Source organism: Diceros bicornis, chromosome 34, assembly GCF_020826845.1.
Source record: "Diceros bicornis minor isolate mBicDic1 chromosome 34, mDicBic1.mat.cur, whole genome shotgun sequence".
NCBI lineage: Eukaryota > Metazoa > Chordata > Mammalia > Perissodactyla > Rhinocerotidae > Diceros > Diceros bicornis.
The window spans coordinates 21,877,890-21,896,489 of NC_080773.1; positions in this window are offsets into that span (position 1 = coordinate 21,877,890).

An 18,600-nucleotide genomic window follows, 5' to 3' on the forward strand; every position below is an offset into this window, starting at 1 on the left:
CTACAAGGTATCCATCACAGCTGACAGAAGAACGGAACAATTTGATGCCTGGAGCCCGTCATGCCTGGAGCCCAACATCCCTGGACCCCCTCCTTACTGCCCATCTTCCCTATATAACTCCCTCAAGATTCTGTAATCTTTGAAGATGGGTCACCTGTCTTCCGATTTGCTGGCTAATCTAAGTAAATTTTGTTTGTCGATCTCTAACTCGTTGTGATTAATTGGCTCAGATCACAGAGAGCAGAGTGAGCCCATTGCTCAGTATCGATACTTGCTTCACACAGGACTGAACCTGAGCCCTTCTCCTTGGGGGAGTCCTGTTGCTGTTGCCTGGGTGAAAGACAAGCATTAGTTCATATACAGTGGTGCTGAGTGTCATTCTGTGATCCGTCACAATTCCTGGGGGCATCTGCACAGTAGGCAGCAGAGGGCCCTGAAGGCCCATATAAACAGACCCCAGACAAGCTGCCTCTGCATCCCCATCCTGCGTTGCCCATTCTGGGTTGTCTCTGTCTGGGGTGAGTCTGGCATCTCTACTGGACCTAGAGCCCCATGCTCTAGGAGACCATGGCTGCCTTGGTGACCACCATGTTCCTGGTTGTTCAGGATTCTGTCTGCCACTGCAAAGGATGCTCAGGGTCCGTTGGTAAAAAGAGTGTACTGGGTGCCCCACTGGTTGGATTCTGTGTGCCGAGTTCCCTGGATGAAGGAAGACTCTGGCACAGGCCCCTCTGCAGGTCACAGACACAGTCTAGACGGGACCCACAATCCCCAGATCCCAGCCAGGGAGCCTCCATCAATCCCAGGCCCAGGCCCTCTGGAAAGGGCTTGTAGGTCCTGATTGCAGGCCCCTGAACAAACCCCAAGTGAGACATTCCCACAGCTTCCAGAGGGGAGGTCTGTGCTTCTGGAACGTGAAGCAGACAAACCCCGCTAGTGTGGAGTGTCGCAGGCTTCCCCTGTGCACCAGCTACTAAAGAGGCTGAGCCTCCTCCCGGCTCATGGGATGTTACTTCCCTCTGGCCTCAGGGAGCCCCTCCCAGGAAACAGGCAGGAATTTGGCGGAACTCCCCGTTTTCAGGAAGAATGTCAGGTACGCGGGGTGTCCCTGAGGAGGAGGGGCTGGGCCTCTCCAGTGCCAGAGGCCCATCCTCCAATGTCTGAGTGGGTGGGGTGGGCTCTTTGCTCCACCTGGGGACTTCAAGTTTGCAGGCTAGTTCCTGCTCCATGCAACAGGCCAGTGCACGCCAACCCCTGGATGGTCAGGCCAAATCCCCTCCTGCTTCAAACGCTCTGCACCAGCAAGAGCTTCAGATCAAAGAAAGCATAAGAACTACTATAAATAAAAGGAAATTAGGTACAGTGACTGGGGTCTGACCAACTCCCTTGCAGGGCTGCATAGATGAATCCATGCCAGGGCCCCTGAAAAGACCCGTAACAATACCTCTGAACTGGAACCTTTAAATTTTTTAGTAAAAAATACAAGTGGAAACTCTCCAGCACACACAATAGAGAAGCAACCCAAACATAAGTGTAATCCCGCCTCCAAATGTGAATGGAGAATTTCCAATCAGATACTAGACTGAGGTGGAGGATCCGCCATGTGTGGGTGCTGGGATGACTGATGTCCCTTTTCTCGGGGACATGTCTCTGCAGTGGCCACATTGTGCACAGGTCCAGGTGACCTCCACTCTCACCGTCACCTGGTCTGTGCAAAGAAAGTTTCCAACTCCCTCTCCCAGAGGGACATAGAAACACAACGAGCAGTGAACTGTAGTGCTGAGGAACACAGGCAGATGATGACCTAGAAGCTTTCACCAAAAATCCTCTTGAGTCGTTAGGTAATCTTGGCTCTTTGTTAACCTAAGTCCCTCTACCGGAATTTCAGTGCATTCCACTGACAACCCCATGGACATAGTATATTTTGTGAGACAGAACACTACTAATACAGAAGCTCAGTAATTTTTAAAGGGCAGACATCCTGGGAAGTTACACCCATGGAGGTTGCCCCTGGCCTGAAAATGACCAGCAGGAACAGTGTGGTCCCTGTCCCCGCAGGAGGGGAGGCTCTGGGGCAAATGAGGATGCAGTAGACGCAGAGCAAGAGAAGCAGAGGCCAGGGCTGGTGGTCAAGAGACTCAGCACCCGGTGAGACACGGCTGACCCGGCAGCCTGGATGCCAATAAACTGGGACTAAACAAACCCGTTAGAGGGAGAAGTCGTGCAACCTGGACAAGAAGAGGACAAAGAATGGCCAAGTTTCTAGAACTCGACCTAACAGCTGGATCCAGGATTATCACTGGGAGACAGATGGGGGCATCGTGGAGAACTTCATGCCCTTAGAGTGAACATTCAGGTCAAGAAGAGATTGTTGATCACCAAAGAAAGAATGATACAAATATCTCCGACGAATATTCATTACCAATTTATGTCCCCAGTGGATTAGACAACAATCCCTTCTGGCCATGACAGTGAAATAGAAACCAGAATATTTTATTCTTATAACACACAAGAAAATAGTGTATGATTCTACCCGCAGGTAATTTCCAGAAAAGACATATCCACAGAGACAGAAAGTAGATTAATGGTTGCAAGAGGATTACTGGTGAGGAGAATTTACAATGACTGCTAACAATGGTGCGATTTCTTTTTGGGGTGATGGAAATTTTTCGGAATGACATACTGGCGACAGTTGCACAGCGTTGTAAATATACTAAAAATACACCCCAAAACATTGAGGTGTAAACATTAAAAAGATTGAAAGAGTGGATTGTATGTTATGTGAATGTTATAGCAATAGAAAAATAATAATTAAAAAATATGACCTATGAAAGAAAACTCAGCAGCCTCAGATGTACGAGTTAAATGGTGCTGTCACCCAAGTTTCTGGGAGTGAGACAAGCTGGTCACAATTCAGTGGACTTAAAAAACTGAACCAGTGTGAGCGCAAGGTCACATTTCCGATGACCGGGCGAAAACCCATACATTCTAAATCAGTGGTCATAAGACTCTGATCAGTATTTGACAGAACATTTCTTTTCTTTTTGTTTTTTTTAATTTATTTTTTTGTGAGGAAGATCAGCCCTGAGCTAAGATCCGTGTTAATCCTCCTTTTGTGCTGAGGAAGACCCGCTGTGAGCTAACATCTATTGCCAATCCTCCTCCTTTTTTTTCCCCAAAGCCCCAGTAGATAGTTGTATGTCATAGTTGCACATCCTTCTAGTTGCTGTACGTGGGACACCGCCTCAGCATGGCCGGAGAAGCGGTGCATCTGTGCGCGCCCGGGATCCGAACCCGGGCCGCCAGTAGCGGAGCACGTGCACTTAACCGCTAAGCCACCGGGCCGGCCCCTGACAGAACATTTCTAACGGGAAGTGTTTTCGATGAATATTTTGTGGAAAACGTTTTAAGTGTTTACTGAAATCTTTTCATGTAAAACTCATTGAATGGACAAAAGTAGGAATATGAACATAAGGAAATGTGGAAAAAATCATCTGTTTCCACAGCTTCAAAGTCCTTGAACTTGTTGAGATCTATAGTCCTAATCATTTCCTACAACCGCGGACACACTGTACACACACGTTCCTGTTAACAACAACAGCCCCTCACTCTGGTCCTCGACATGCTCCTTCCCACTCCGCTCTCCCCGCTAACGCGGACCCTCAGCACCAGCAGATCCGCGCTCCCACAGACGCCGTCCAGGCCCGACCCGCCAGGTCCACACAGCCCGGGTCCCCGCCTCCGTCCCCTCGTGGAGGACGTCACAATTGTCCCTTGTCACCCAAACCTTCCCACATTTCTGAACTCAAGGCATCCATACCCCACGAGGGAACCGCGGGCTCAGGCGTCGGGCTCTGTGAGCCGAGGCCGAACTTCCCGAAAGAGGGACCCGGGTTCGGGGAGGACACCCGGGGAGGAGTCCCCGACACGCCGCGCGGGTCCCGTGGAGCGGGGAGGGTCAGACACCCCGGAGGCCAGGAGGGTACGGGGCCGCCCAGCCTGGAGGGTCGATCCCGGGCTGGACACGGGACGGCAGGGACTCGGGACAGAGGACACAAGTGCCTCCCTGTCTGCACGCGGTCCACGAACCTGGGGATCAGAAGAGACGAACCCTGAGCGCCAACAGCCCAGAGCTTGCAGCAAACACTGCGCATGAGCGAGAGCAAGGACGACGCCCCGCCCCCAAAGGCACAGACCCCGCCCAGTGACGCGTTGCCCGGGAAACTGCTCCTCAAGGGTGCCACAGAACCCAGCGCATGCGCACTGGCGTTCTCGACAAAGCCCCGCCCTTCGAAGGCCCACTGTCTGCAGCACCAGCCTCGCCCCATCAGCAGCATCTTGGGCTTCTGGACCCATCGCCCAAATTCCCACTTTCTCAAAACACAGTCTAGCGATCAGGGCATAACCTCTTTGGGGACCAGAATCTGAAGTACAAAAACCCCTCTACAAACCCGGTACAGTCTCCACACCCGGACCTGGACTGACCACCAGCGTCAGACCCTTGGATTCCCGCCCAAACACCTGCGGATGCGCACACCGCACCTGGGGGCTATTCCCTCAAAGACAGGAGTCCTTCCCTCTCAGAATCACTAGTTCTGTTTGGAGAAGTACAAAATGAATTGGAAAAGGACCACAGAGCTATGAAAGTCAGCCAAGTTTCACGGAATATCAGATCTTTTAGGGGTTGCAGCTCCTGGAGCACAGTGAGTGAGGCTGTGTCTGGACAGCGTGGGGACGAGGCACAATTGCTGAGGTGACCGCATCACCCCATCTCCTCACACGATCCTCTGCCTTCATGCTCCCAGCAGCTGGGAGTGATCGGAGCCCCTCCCATCCGTCAGAGGAGGGCGCTGAAGCCGGGGTCCTTCGTGCATCACCACCCTCGTCCAGGACCCACCCCTGAGCCGGGCCTGAGAGCCCTGCTGGCCCAAGTCCGCGTCCCCTCCACAGCCGTCTGGGGCTGAAGAGGCACCTAAAGGGGATGCCACACCGGGACCCCAGACAGTCGTGGGAGTGGGGGTGGGGTGTGAATGGATGAACAAGGTGAAGTGATCTCAGCTGTTTAAAATCACTGAAGCAGAAGGGAGACTAGAAGGAGCTAGAGCTGTGTCCAGCTGGTGTAGGAATGATGGGAATGATTTTAAGAAACTTCTGGGCGATGTTTTCACACCCAAACTTCGCCAAGGCCTTTGTAAGTCCTAAAACCCAAGTGTCTCTCTCCAGGTCAGTTTCCTAGCTTTCATTACATAGAATCCAATCCTTCATGAGGAACATCATCTTGGCTGGCTGGTGGCGCAGTGGTTAGGTTCACGCGCTCCCCTTCGGTGGCCCGGGGTTCATAGGTTCGGATCCCTGCCGGGGACTGACACACAGCTTATCAGGCCATGCTGTGGTGACGTCCCGTATAAAGGAAAGGAAGATGGGCACGGATGTTAGCCCAGGGTCAGTCTTCCTCAGCAAAAAGAGGAGGATTGGCAAAGGATGTTAGCTCAGGGCCGATCTTCCTCACAAAAAAAAAAAAAACTTTCAGAACGTACTATTTTTCGGTTATTTATTTCCATGTGGACCCTGAGTCTTTGAAGAAAATACTTAAGGCATATTCAGAAAATTACGGAAGGGGTGGAGAAAATGAGGAACCCACATGTCCTTTGTCTTCGCCAAACTTCAGCACAGTGGACACATGGGAAAGCTTTAGGGACACACTTCCTGGGCAGTGTGGTGTCCTCAGGCTACAGTGTGATAGAGCAACGGGCTGCAATTACTGCTATTGATGCAAGCACTTCAGTGGCTGAAAAGGGAGACTATTTGAAATTTGGCAAATCATGAATTCGGGGTAAAAGTTACTTCTTGAGAATATGATACTAAGAATTGTATTTGGGCTTTCATTGTCCTGGACCCAGAGAGTTGGTCTCTCCTTCTCTGTGTCCTGTGCAGGGCCATCTCTTCATTGTGTTCCCAGGCAGTGTGGGGACCCAGGGGACGGGTCCCGGGCAGCTGACAGCATAGGAAGAATTACTGATCTGCCCCATGAGCCAAAGTTTAAAATTGACTACTAGTCATGGTAGTCATAGTGTATTAATAATTAATAATACATAGTCAAAGTGTATTAATCATTTTAAATTATCTGATAGAATTCCTCATTCCTCCTTCTCTTGTAGAAGTTCATTCCATGGTGGAGAGAGTCAGCTTCAGTCAGTGTGCGGATGATAGGGATTTTAATTCCCAGGAATTTTAGCATTGATCCAGATTTCTGTAAGGGGATTGTAGGGGGGGAGGGTGTAGCTGGAGAGATGGACAAGCTCGCACGAACAGGGGGACAGGACAGAAAGGTGGACGAGGGGTCAGTGCACTGCGGGAGATGGAAGGGACTCAGGGGTGGGCTCAGTAGAGCAGGTAGGACGGTGCTCAGAGAGAGGAGAGGCGGGGGCGGGTAGTCTGTGTGAAGACAACCAGGGAGAACGAGCACGAAGCCTGGTGCAGATGTGGAAGGGGAAGATGGTCTGAGAGGGGCTGGAGGACAGAGCACGAAGGGAGAGAGACCCTGTGGGTTCAGACAGATGGGACACTCGCTCACTGTGGTTGGAGCCCACGGTGTAAGGAATCTGCTGCAGAGATGAAAGGCAGAGTCGGGTTGGATGAAGACTAAAGACAAGGAGATGGAAAAACACGGAGGATACAAATTGGGGGGAAAAGGGCACAGACATATACATGGGATGGGACCCATCAGGGTTACAGGGTGGATGAAGGGAAAAGATAACAGGCCAAAAGGAGGGAGCAAGGATGGACTCAGAGAACGGGGCGGCAGAAGCCTGGGGGAACTAAAAGACAGGGCATGGGGTGGGTGAGTGGTAAATGGGGAATAGGATGGAAGGGCGAGAGATGGAGGGAGCAGGTGTGGGGAAGAGAAAGGGGAGGCTGAAGAGGGGGGAGTAGAAAGAGAGGAGCACAGACGATGAAAGAGATGCTAGAAAGAAGAGAAGAAAGAGATATAAACTAGGAAGGGGACTCACAGAATAACAGAGACAGAGGGGCAGTGAGAGGGGGGAACAGGAAGGGCGGATGGGAGGGGAGGTGCAGACACAGAGGGACAGAGGGAGACACAGGGAGGACAGAGAGAGGGGCACAGAGAGAGTCAGCCCTTAGCCCTGTCCCTGGGAAAAGACAGAGCAAAGCCTGGCCTCAGGCAGAGGCACAGAGGCAGTGAGGGAGGACATCAGAGAGAGGCCAAGGCCGGGGGAGGGCAGAGCCCCATGGGGAGATCAATGACAGGGGACGGATGGTTTGAAATTGGCAGAGACACTGGGAGGCTGAGAAGTAGAAGTAAGAGGAGGAAGAGGGTGATGGAGAGCACGGTCTTGTGTTCAGCCCAGCGGGTCCTATGTAAGCTGGGGGATCATCCAGCAGTGAGGCAGGCGCACTGGGGAGACGTGTGGCCACTCATCTGCAGTGTCACCCACAAAGGCAAGCTGGGGCGTCCCGTTCCAGTGGTCGCTGGCAGCCAGGTCATCAGCAGGCAGGAGGGTCACGATGCCCAGCTGAGGGCTGATAATGGCCAGTGGGGTGAAGTCCCCCATTAGAAAGATCTCTTCTGGGAGCAAGGGTGTGACAATAGCAAGTAGAAGGGCAATGGTGTGTGTGAGGGCGGGATGCAGGAGAGTCACTTCTGCAGGTCAGTGTGTGACCATGACCGGGGACATGGAGAAATGGGCAAGGCACAGGCTCATGTTGGCCACCTTTTGGAGGAAAGGGACAATAATGGACGGTGTCTGTGAGCCCCTGGCTGTGTCCGAGTGTGGAAGGAGATGAGTGAGGGAACACTGGAGGATACCTGGGACTCACTGCTGTGTAAATGGGAGAGGTTGGGGGGGTGAACCTCGAGGTCTGTGAGCTGAGAGGGGATTCCTGTGTGTGATGGGCTGAGGCTCCCACACATCAGGGGGTGGCTATAGAGTAGTTGCGTGACAGGGGAGATTCCTCAGGGCTGTGGATCGAGACATGGGAGACCGAGAGGAGGAACCTGGAGAGGTCTGTGTATCACTAGATGTTTCCTGTGTGATGGGCTGAGTCACACAGATCTGGGGACAATTGTAGAGTAGCTGGGTGACAGGGGAGATTCCCTCAGGCCTGTGGGTGAACACCTGGGAGACCGAGAGGAGGAACCTTGTGAGGACTGTGTGTCACTAGGTGTTTCCTGTGTGTGATGGGCTGCCTCACGCAGAAATCTGGGAATGGTGGGAGAGTATTTGGTTGACACCACAGATTCTCTGAGGGCTGTGAATAGAGATGTAGGAGAACTTGGGGAGGAAGCTGGTGAGGTCTGTGAGTTACTTGGTGTTCTCCGTGTGTCATGGGCTGAATCACGCTGAAATCTAGGGATGGTTGGAGAGTAGCTGGGTGACTCCCCACGTTCTCTAAAGCCTGGGGGTGAGTCCCCAGGTGATGATAGTGCAAACATATGGTATATCGTTGTTGAACGGGGTGACTCTGCACAATGCCAGGGGGGAGTCAGGGCAGAGCAAGGTGACACTAGTGTTTCCTGTATGTGATGGGCTGACTCACACATATATCTGGGGAAGGATGGAGAGTTGCTGGGTGACCTTCCACATTCTCTGAACACTATGGGTGAATCCCTGGGGGGTGTCAGCACAAACATATGGTATATTGTTGTTGAGCGAGGTGACTCTGAAAAACAGCAAGGGGATGTCGGGGTAGCGCAAAGTGACTCTAGTGGCTGTCCTCGCTGATATGGAGAGGGAAACGTGAAGCTGTGTGGTGGAGGGGACCATGGAGACGGAGCTGGTGTCACCCTGGGGGAGCACGGGACATAGACTGGGGACCCTGGTGAGGAGGGGCCTCTTGAGTGTGAGTTGTCTGGAGAGGAGGGTGACAGGCCAGGTGAGGGTGGCATGGAGTCTGGGGAGTCAGGGCTGGGAGACCCTTCAAGGGAGGAGCCAGACATGAGCCCCTCTACTCAGAGGCAGACGTGGTTGAGAAACCCGCAGCTCCCAGGACACCCTGCCCCCTGCTGGGACCACAGCGAGAGAGGGTAGTGTGATGTGTGTGTGTGTGTGTGTATGTGTGTGTGTGTGGGGAGGGAGTGTGTCTGCAAAACAGGATTGGAAATCAACAGACAGATGGAGACTCACTTACCAAGTGTTCTGTCCTCTGTGGTTGAAATTGGCTTCCAGGTCCCAGGACGCTGTCAGCAGCCGGAGCAGGAGCTCAGACAAACCCGTCCAGACGCTGCCTCCTCTGAGAGGATGTGAGCACAGACGGGCTGGGCGGGGTTGAAGCATCAGTGGGCGGGGCCTGGAGAGGAAGGGGCGGAGCCTCACACCTCCCTCCCCCGGGCCAGTGCAGCCTCCTCTGCCTGACTCTGCCCAGCAGAAAACTACTCTCTTGACCTCATAGGGCGCTCAAAATGTCCAACAATTGAAGGCAAGAACTCAGAATTCTTGTTTGCAAAATTCATTAGAACGTGTCAATGTAGGTTCTCCAGAGTAACAAATGACCACTCTGGAGGGGGATTTGGATAACGGGGCAGGCTCTGCTGTGTGGGGTATGAGGTATGGGAAATCACTGTGCCTTCCCTTCAAGTTTGCTGTTAACCTAAAACTGCTCTAAAAAATTAACTTTTAGTGGAAAAAAAATAGAAAGACTTGGGGTGGGGAATAAGGCAGGGGAGGGGTCAGGAGTAGATGCTCTAGAGGAGGGAGAGCAGGTGTGGGAATAGAAAACGGTATGTCAGTCCCTCACAACGTTCAAAAGAGAACCACCAGATGATCAGTCTGTCCCATCTCAGGGTGTTTGTCCAAAAGAAGTGAAATCAGAATTTTGAAGAGATATTAACACTCTCATGTTCATTACACACCATGCACAAGAGTCAAAATTTGGACACAACCGATTTGTCCATGGAGAGATGAATGGATACTGACAATGTGATACAGACAGACAGTGGAATACTATTTAGTTTTAAAAAGGAGGGAATTCTGCATGGTGCAACCAAATGGATGAACCTCGGGGACACTGTGCTGAGTGAAATCGGCCAGTCACAGAAGGACAAATACGGCATGATTCCACCCAGATGAGGTATCTAAAGAGAGTCCAATTCAGAGAATCAAAGGATGGAACGGTGGTGGCCAGGGGCTGAGGGGCGGGAGAAATCTGGAGTTCCTAATCAAGGGCATAGACTTTCAGTTCATCAAGAAGCGTGCTAACTTCTGGAGATCTGCTGCACAACCCTGTAGCTAGAGGTAACAAGACTGTATTGGAAGCTTAAAAATTTGTTACCAGGGGAGCATCATGGCAGACTGAGCTTCCCTCAATTACTCTCCCCCTCTAAGACACAACAAAAAGGAGATCCAAATTCCAACGGAAGGTATTCACACAACACAGGGACGTCTGAGGCACCCACGCAGCTGTACACCGGAGGGCTGAGGTGCAGGAGTCCCCAGAGGAAGTGGAAGGAGGTAAGAGGAGCTCCCTGCCCTCCCCAAGGACTGCGACCCTGAGAGTGAAACCACGCAGAGTCTCAGATGGAGTGGGGAGGGGCGGCCCTCTTTGGGGAAAACCAGCGCTTTCCGAGATCCCGCACAGCACATAGGGAATCCCCCCACAGAGGGAGCCGGACTGCTGTGAGGGTACTTCCCACGACTAGGTAGCCCTGTGTGAGAGCGGAGAATGCCAGTGAAGCGGGGAACCCCTGGAATCAGGGAGGCGAAAGTAAGCGCCCCTCCCGCGCCCCAGCCCACCCCGTGCTTCAGCACAGCGGCCCTACAGCCTCAGCTCAGTAGAAAGGATCAATGAAACAAAGAGCTAGTTCTTTGAGAAGATAAACAAAATTGACAAACCCTTAGCCAGACTCACCAAGAAATAAAGAGAGAAGGCTCAAATAAATAAAATTAGAAATGAAAAATGAGAAATTACAGTGGATAACACAGAAATACAAAAGAAATACTGTGAAAAACAACATACCAACAAATTGGACAATCTAGAAGAAATAGATGAATTCTTAGACTCACACAACCTCCCAAAACAGAATCAAGAAGAAATAGAGAATCTGAATAGACCAATCACAAGTAAAGAGATTGAAAAAGTAATCAAAAACCTCCCAAAATATACAAGTCCAGGACCATATGGCTTCTCTGGAGAATTTTACCAAACATTCAAAGACGATTTAATACCTATCCTTCTCAAACTATTCCAAAAAAATAGAGGAAGATGGAACACTTCCCAACACATTCTATTACGCCAATATCACCCTGATACCAAAACCAAAGACAACACTAAGAAGGAAAACTACAGGCCTATATCCCTGATGAACATAAAAGCAGAAATCTTCAACAAAATATTGGCAAATCGAATACAGCAATACATTAAAAAGATCATACACCATGATCAAGTGGGATTTATACCAGAGACACCGGGATGGTTCAACATCTGCAAACCAATCAATGTGATACACCATATTAACAAAATGAGGAATAAAAACCATATGATCATCTCAATAGATGCGGAGAAGGCATTTGACAAGATCCAACATCCAATTATAATAAAAACTCTCAAAAAATGGGTAGAGAAGGAAAGTACCTTAACATAATAAAGCCCAACCCCACAGCCAACATCATATTCAATGGGGAAAAACTGAAAGCCACTCCTCTGAAAACAGGAACAAGACAAGGGTGCCCACTCTCACCACTCTTATTCAACACAGTACTGGAGGTTCTTGCCAGAGCAATTAGGCAAAAAAAGAAATAAAAGGAATCCAAATAGGCAACAAAGAAGTGAAACTCTCACTGTTTGCAGATGACATGATTTTAATGTAGAAAACCCTAAAGAATCCATTGGAAAATTATTAGAAATAATCAACAACTACGGCAAAGTTGCAGGGCACAAAATCAACTTACAGTTGCATTTCTATATGCCAACAATGAACTAACAGAAAGAGATGTCAAGAAGACAATCCTATTTACAATTGCAACAAAAAGAACAAAATATCTAGGAATAAATTTAACCAAGAAAATGAAAGACCTACACAATGAAAACTATAAGACCTCATTCAGTGAAATCAATGATGACATAAAGAAATGTAAATAATATTCTCTGCACCTGCAGTGGAAGAATAAACATAGTTAAAATGTTCATACTACCTAAAGCAATCTGCAGATTCAATGCAATCCCAATCAGAATCCCAAGGACATTCTTCACGGAAATAGAACAAAGAATACTAACATTCGTGTGGGGCAACAAAAGACCCCAAATACCTAAAGCAATCCTGAGAAAAAAGAACAAAGCTGGAGGCATCATAATCCCTAACTTCAAAACATACTACAAAGCAATAGTAATCAAAACAGCACGGTACTGGTACAACAGAATTGCAGATCAATCGAACAGAATTGAAAGCCCAGAGATAAAACCTCACATCTATGGGCAGCTAATCTTTGACAAAGGAGATAAGAACATACAATGGAGAAAGGAAATTCTCTTCAATAAATGGTGCTGGGAAAACTGGACAGCCACATGCGAAAGAATGAAACTAGATCAGTTCCTTTCACCATATGAAACAATTAATTCAAAATGGATCAAAGACCTGAAGGTGAGAGGTGAAACTATAGAACTCCTGGAAGAAAATATAGGCAGTACACTATTCTTCATGGGTCGTAAAGGGATCTTTTCAAATTCCATGGCTACTCAGGCAAGGGAAACAAAAGAAAAAACGAACAAGTGGGACTTCACCAAATTAAAGAGCTTCTACAAGGCAAATGAAACCAGAATCAGAATGAAAAGACAACCCACCAGCTGGGAGAAAATATTTTCAAAGCATATATCTGACAAGGGACTAATCTCCACAATATATAAAGAACTTACACAACTGAACAACAAGAAAATAAAAAATCCGATCAAAAAATGGGCAGAGGAAATGAACAGACACTTCTCCGAAGAAGATATACAGATGGTGAATAGGCACATGAAAAGATGTTCAACATCATTAATCATCAGAGAACTGCAAATCAAAACCACGCTAAGATAGCATCTTACACCAGTTAGAGTGGCTATAATCACCAAGACAAAAACAACAAATGCTGGAGAGGCTGTGGAGAAATGGGAACCCTAACCCACTATTGGTGGGAATGCAAACTGGCACAGCCTCTATGGAAATCAGTATGGAGATTCCTCAAAAAATTAAAAATAGAAATACCTTATGATCCAGCTGTCCCACTACTGGGCATCTACCCAACGAATCTGAAATCAATGATGCAAAGAGGCCTATACACCCCTATGTTCATCGCAGCATTATTCGCTATAGCCAAGATATGGAAGCAACCCAAGTGTCCCTCGACCGATGAGTGGATGAAGAAGATGTGGTATATACACACAATAATATACTACTCATCCATAAAAAAAGACAAAATAGTCCCATTTGCAACAACATGGATGGACCTGGAGGGTATTACATTAAGCGAAATAAGCCAGAAAGAGAAAGACAAACACCACATGATTTCACTCATAAGTGGAAGATAAACCAACATATGGAAAAGAGAACTGTTTGGTGTTTACCAGGGGCAAGGGGGGTGGGGTGTGGGCACAAGGGGTGGAGGGATGCACTTACATGGTGACTGACAAACAATAATGTACAGCAAAAATTTCACAATAAAGAAAAAAAATTGTTATGAGGGAAGATCTCATGATAAGTGTTCTTACCACAGTAAATTAAAATTCAAAAGTTAAAAAAAAAGACTGGAGAGAGGGAGGGAAGATGCAACACAGAGGGAAAGATAGAGAACAGGGAAAGGGATGGACACAGAGAGGGGCACATAAAGAGCTCAGCCTGTAGCCCCTTCCCTGGGAAAAGGGAGAGAAGAACCTGGCCTCAGGCAGAGGCGCAGAGCAGTGATGGAGGACATCAGAGAGAGGCCAGGGCAGGGGGAGGCCAGAGTGACATAGGGAGGCCCCATGACAGGGGACAGATGGTTTGAAGTTGTGGGAGACACTGAGAGGAGGACAGGGGTGTGAAAAGGAGAAATAGGGTGCCATCAATAACCGTCTTCTTTCCAGAGTGGTTGACAATCAGGAATCAAGGGTATCAGTGCAGCAGTGACGCAAGGACATCACCACTCCATCCAAACCCCTGCACCAGGAGACTTGACCAAACTCTAGCCTGGCTTCTAGAGCAGAAGGCTGTGTCCCTGGATGACCCCAACTCCCCTCCTCCATTCAAATGTCTGCCTGACAAAGCTCCACTCTGCCAGGAACATTGACTCTTTGTTGTAGCCAATACCCGATGAGGGGCTTCTGACCTCCCTCCTGAGAGCATTTCTGAAAAGGGATTGTCATGGTGAATATGTGTCGTCTGCAACTCAGAAGCATCTCTGTCAAGGACCTGAGAGCCATTCCTTTGAAATGGAGTCATGAAGAAGGGTAAGGCCTCTTTCCCAGTCCCCGTCTGCCTTCCCCTGGGACAATCAGCAATATCCCTGGACTCCATGCCCCAAGCATTCACTGAGGGCCCTGCCCACTTCTGGCTCAACCTAAACACACATTTGAGAAACTAGAAACTCCCAGGAAATTTCACCTTAATCCAATCTGGGGATCATCCCCTCTGAAGTCCTGACAGTTGGGCCAGCTCCCTTCTGGACACTCAGGACATTCTGGAGGCAGCACCAAAAAGGGCCACAAGGTGGCTAAAGACAAACCTCAACCACTCTTTTGGTGTGACCCATATCTGGGTCATGATGATCTGGCTGCAGGAAAAACTGTCTCCACGGAGACCTTCCACCATCCAGCACTTTCCTCTCCTGGAGACAATATGACAGTTGATAGGTTTGGGGTCCTGTGGGGTATTGTAGGATGTGGATACCTAACTTCTCCAGGATTGCTTCACCCCTTTATACCATGACTAGGGAGTCATTTCCAACCCAGGAGTCTGGAATCCCCCATCCAAAGATGCTTTCCAGAACCTTCAGGGCTCTCTACTTTCACCCCGCACATGTGCACTTCCCAATTCCTCCCAACATTTCTCCTCGTTTTTGCATGAATGAGAGGGTCATGCCCTTGTAGGATTACCCCGAAAACATAACAGACTCTAGAGACCCTTAGTGTGTTATAGATTGGCCCCGCACCCAAGAGCTCAGGCGTGTCCCCCTCACACGGGAGGCATGGCTGCAAAGCCAGACTTTTCCAAGCCCCCCTGACTTGGTGTTGGGTCATCGCTGGATAGACATGCCCCTCATGCTGGACAGACCGACTGTTTCATGAGAACACACAGCACCTCTCTGTGTCTCCACTCACCTCACAGGAGATTCCACCACTCTCCCCCCTCACATCACCACACCCACTGACGATCTTAACCCTGCTGCCTGCTTCACTGACCCACTGATGGGACACCCCAAGATGGTGTCAGATCAATATGTCATCCTAGATAAGCCTTCCCCAAGTGGATGCTTTATGGCTTTACGTCCAAGACTTTATTTTCTCTTGACTAGATGTTACCAAACACAAACACAGGTTTGTTTACCCATCACACAGTAGGCCAATAAAGAAAAGAAAACTGAAACACCAGGCTTGTGGCAAGGAAAGAGGTTTACTGTTATTGAAAGGCAGCCAGACGTGGAGATGGGAGTTAGAACTCAGATCCACCTCCTCGAAGGGAAAAAGGGAGGGGTCTTTATCTGGGGTTTTAGGGAGGGGAGGGAGAGCACGTGGCCTTGCTGTTTGGCATCTTCCCACCAGCCTGCATTTTGCCTTGAAGACCGAATTTTGATGCCTGGACCTGAATTTCTGGGAAAGACAGCTCACTCATACACTTAAGAGGAACAGAGAGGCCTAGTTAGTTTTGAACAACAGTTGATTATGTTGAATACCAACAACTGCAGATAGCAAAGCTTCTCTTCAAGTTTTTGCTCTCCAAGTTTTTATATGGAAGATTGTCTTTCTTTACTTCTGGACTTACACAGAGGACTTTTTAAGACAGAACTCACTCAATTTCCATTTTTTTTAACTCCTTAGTTCTCGGTTTCATAGACAGTATGCTAAAAATGTCAAACAATTTAAGGCGACCTTTCTTCAACCACCCGTATTTCTCACTTCATTGTCCCACAGAGAAAACCATGGTATTGGCAACACTTCAATTTACATTATTCTTTGCTCAGTCCTACACGCAAAATATGAAGATTTTAGTTTGAATAGACTCTGATTCATAAACCTTTCTTCTATGTGCCTTTATAAGGCATTTCTTACCAACCTGCTAAGCTTATTTCCCTATATTTTCTTCCAATAAAATTGTTGCTTTTGTTTTGATATATGTTATTCAATCCCAGATCACTTTATGGCTTTATGAATGCTGTGAAGTTTGCATCTATTTGTCTTCAAATTAATAGCCAAGTGTCAGATGCTATTTTTAAAAAATCCCATTTATTCTCATTGATGTAAAATTTTATCTTTACCACACAGTAAATGCACAGATATAAATTGACTAGCTTTTCATTTGCTTCAGCTCATGTGATAGACACTGCTTTTGTGTTTTGATTTTGGCATCACAAGTAATTATTGCCTATTTTCCCAATACTACCTTTTCTGACTGTGTTTGAGAATATTTTTTCCATAAAACTCGCAATCTGATTTTCAAATTCTATGAAAAACTGGTTGGAATGACACACTATGTTTTTAAATATTGTAGTGTTTTAAAAATAAGTTCTCCCCATTCAGGAATATGATCTATTTTACAATATATGGTAAGACATTCCTCAGGGGGGTATTATGTGGTATTTTATATGTAAGATAAAGTAACAAGTGTCTTTCTTTACTTCTGGATTTACACAGAGGACTTTTTGAGACAGAACTTACTCAATTTGCATACACATTTCCCACCAATGTATGAAGGTAATTTCATTATGAAGTCAAGGAGCACAACAGACTTGTCTCCAATATCCACTTTTGTGTGTGTGTGTGTGAGGAAGATCAGCCCTGAGCTAACATCCGATGCCAATAATCCTCTTTGTTGCTGAGGAAGATTGGCCCTGGGCTAACATCTGTGCCCATCTTCCTCCACTTTATATGGGACGCCACCACAGCATGGCTTGACAAGCGGTACGTCAGTTTGCGCCCAGGATCTGGACCTGTGAACCCTGGGCCACCGCAGTGAGCTCGCGCACTTAACCGCTATGCCACTGGGCCAGCCCTCCAATATCCATTTATTACACACAGTTCCTGTGGGGCCAAGTGGAATGTGTCTGGAGAATTTACAGAAACTTTGTGCAAGATTTCAGGGCTTAGATTGAGTGTGAGAGTTGGTGAGATATAAGTCCCTGTTAGGAAAACACAGATGTTCTGGGCAAAGGGTGAGTGTGATGTTTCTTTTTATATGTCATCTTAACTGGTCTAATGGATGCCCATATGCCTGGTAAAACTATTTCAGGGTGTGTCTCTGAGGGTATGTCTGGAAGAGATTAGCCTTTGATTCAGTAGACTAAGTAAACAGATCCACCCTCATCAATGTAAACAGACACCATCCAATCCATCGAGGACCCGCATAGAACAAACAAGTGGAGGAAGGGCGAATTCCCTCTCTCTCTTCTTGAGCTGGGACATTGGAGCTCTTGGTTCCCAGGCCTTCAGACTCAAACTGAATTATACCACCCTCTTTCCTGGTTCTCCCGCTGTAACTGTAGGATGGGTTCAATTGACCCCATCTCTTATCAACAGAGGGATTAAGAATTGTCTTTCAGAAAAACTGCAAAGTCACGTGGCCAGAGCATGCGTAAAAGAAGAAATCGTGACCTGAAATGACCTCAAAACTAAAGATCCTCCTCCCCATGGAACCTAAGGACGTGACCAGCACTTGAAAGTCAGGCTCTTCCTGACTTCCTGACTTCCTGAGGGGTCCCTCATTCAGGAAGATCCAGTGCTAAAATTCCTTCCCCACCTCATCAAAAATGTTTAGAACCCCATCATAAATGTTTAGAACCCTGTCATAAATCTTTCAAACTTTACCATATGTGCTTGAAGCCCACCAATCAAAATCTATCCTGTTACCACCCAAAAAAAGGGGGTTCATCTGCCCGCTGCAAGACATACCAATAGTCAAGATGCAAGGTGGTAGGAGAAAAAGGACATTTTATTACCGCTTGTTAGCAAGAGGGAAGATGGCTGACTCATGTCCAAAAGAACCATCTTCAGGGGGCACAAAGTCTTACAGCAGTTATACGGGCTGGTGGGTTATAGGGAAAGGGGTTAGAATGTTGGCCTTCTTGTGTTACAGACTGGGAGTCACCACACCAGATCTTTCAGTTGTCATTGATGATGGCTATCAGCATAGACTCTCTGTTCGGGTGGTCATCACATTTCTAAGGAACTCAAAATGACAAAGTTACCGTCTTATCACAACTGGGAGGTACATGCACAAGCCGGGGTCATAAAATCTACAGAGCAGTTAGATCTCCTGGAGGGTGCATATCCAGCTGGGTTAGTTGGTCAGAGGTCATTCAAAGTTACAATAGGGCTTCTTTTCTACAGTATGGCTTCCCTCATGTCAACCTTGTCTTCAGCTGGTATCAGCCCCACCAGTGTTTCCACGCACCAGCCTGTTCTCCCTAACCTCTTAAA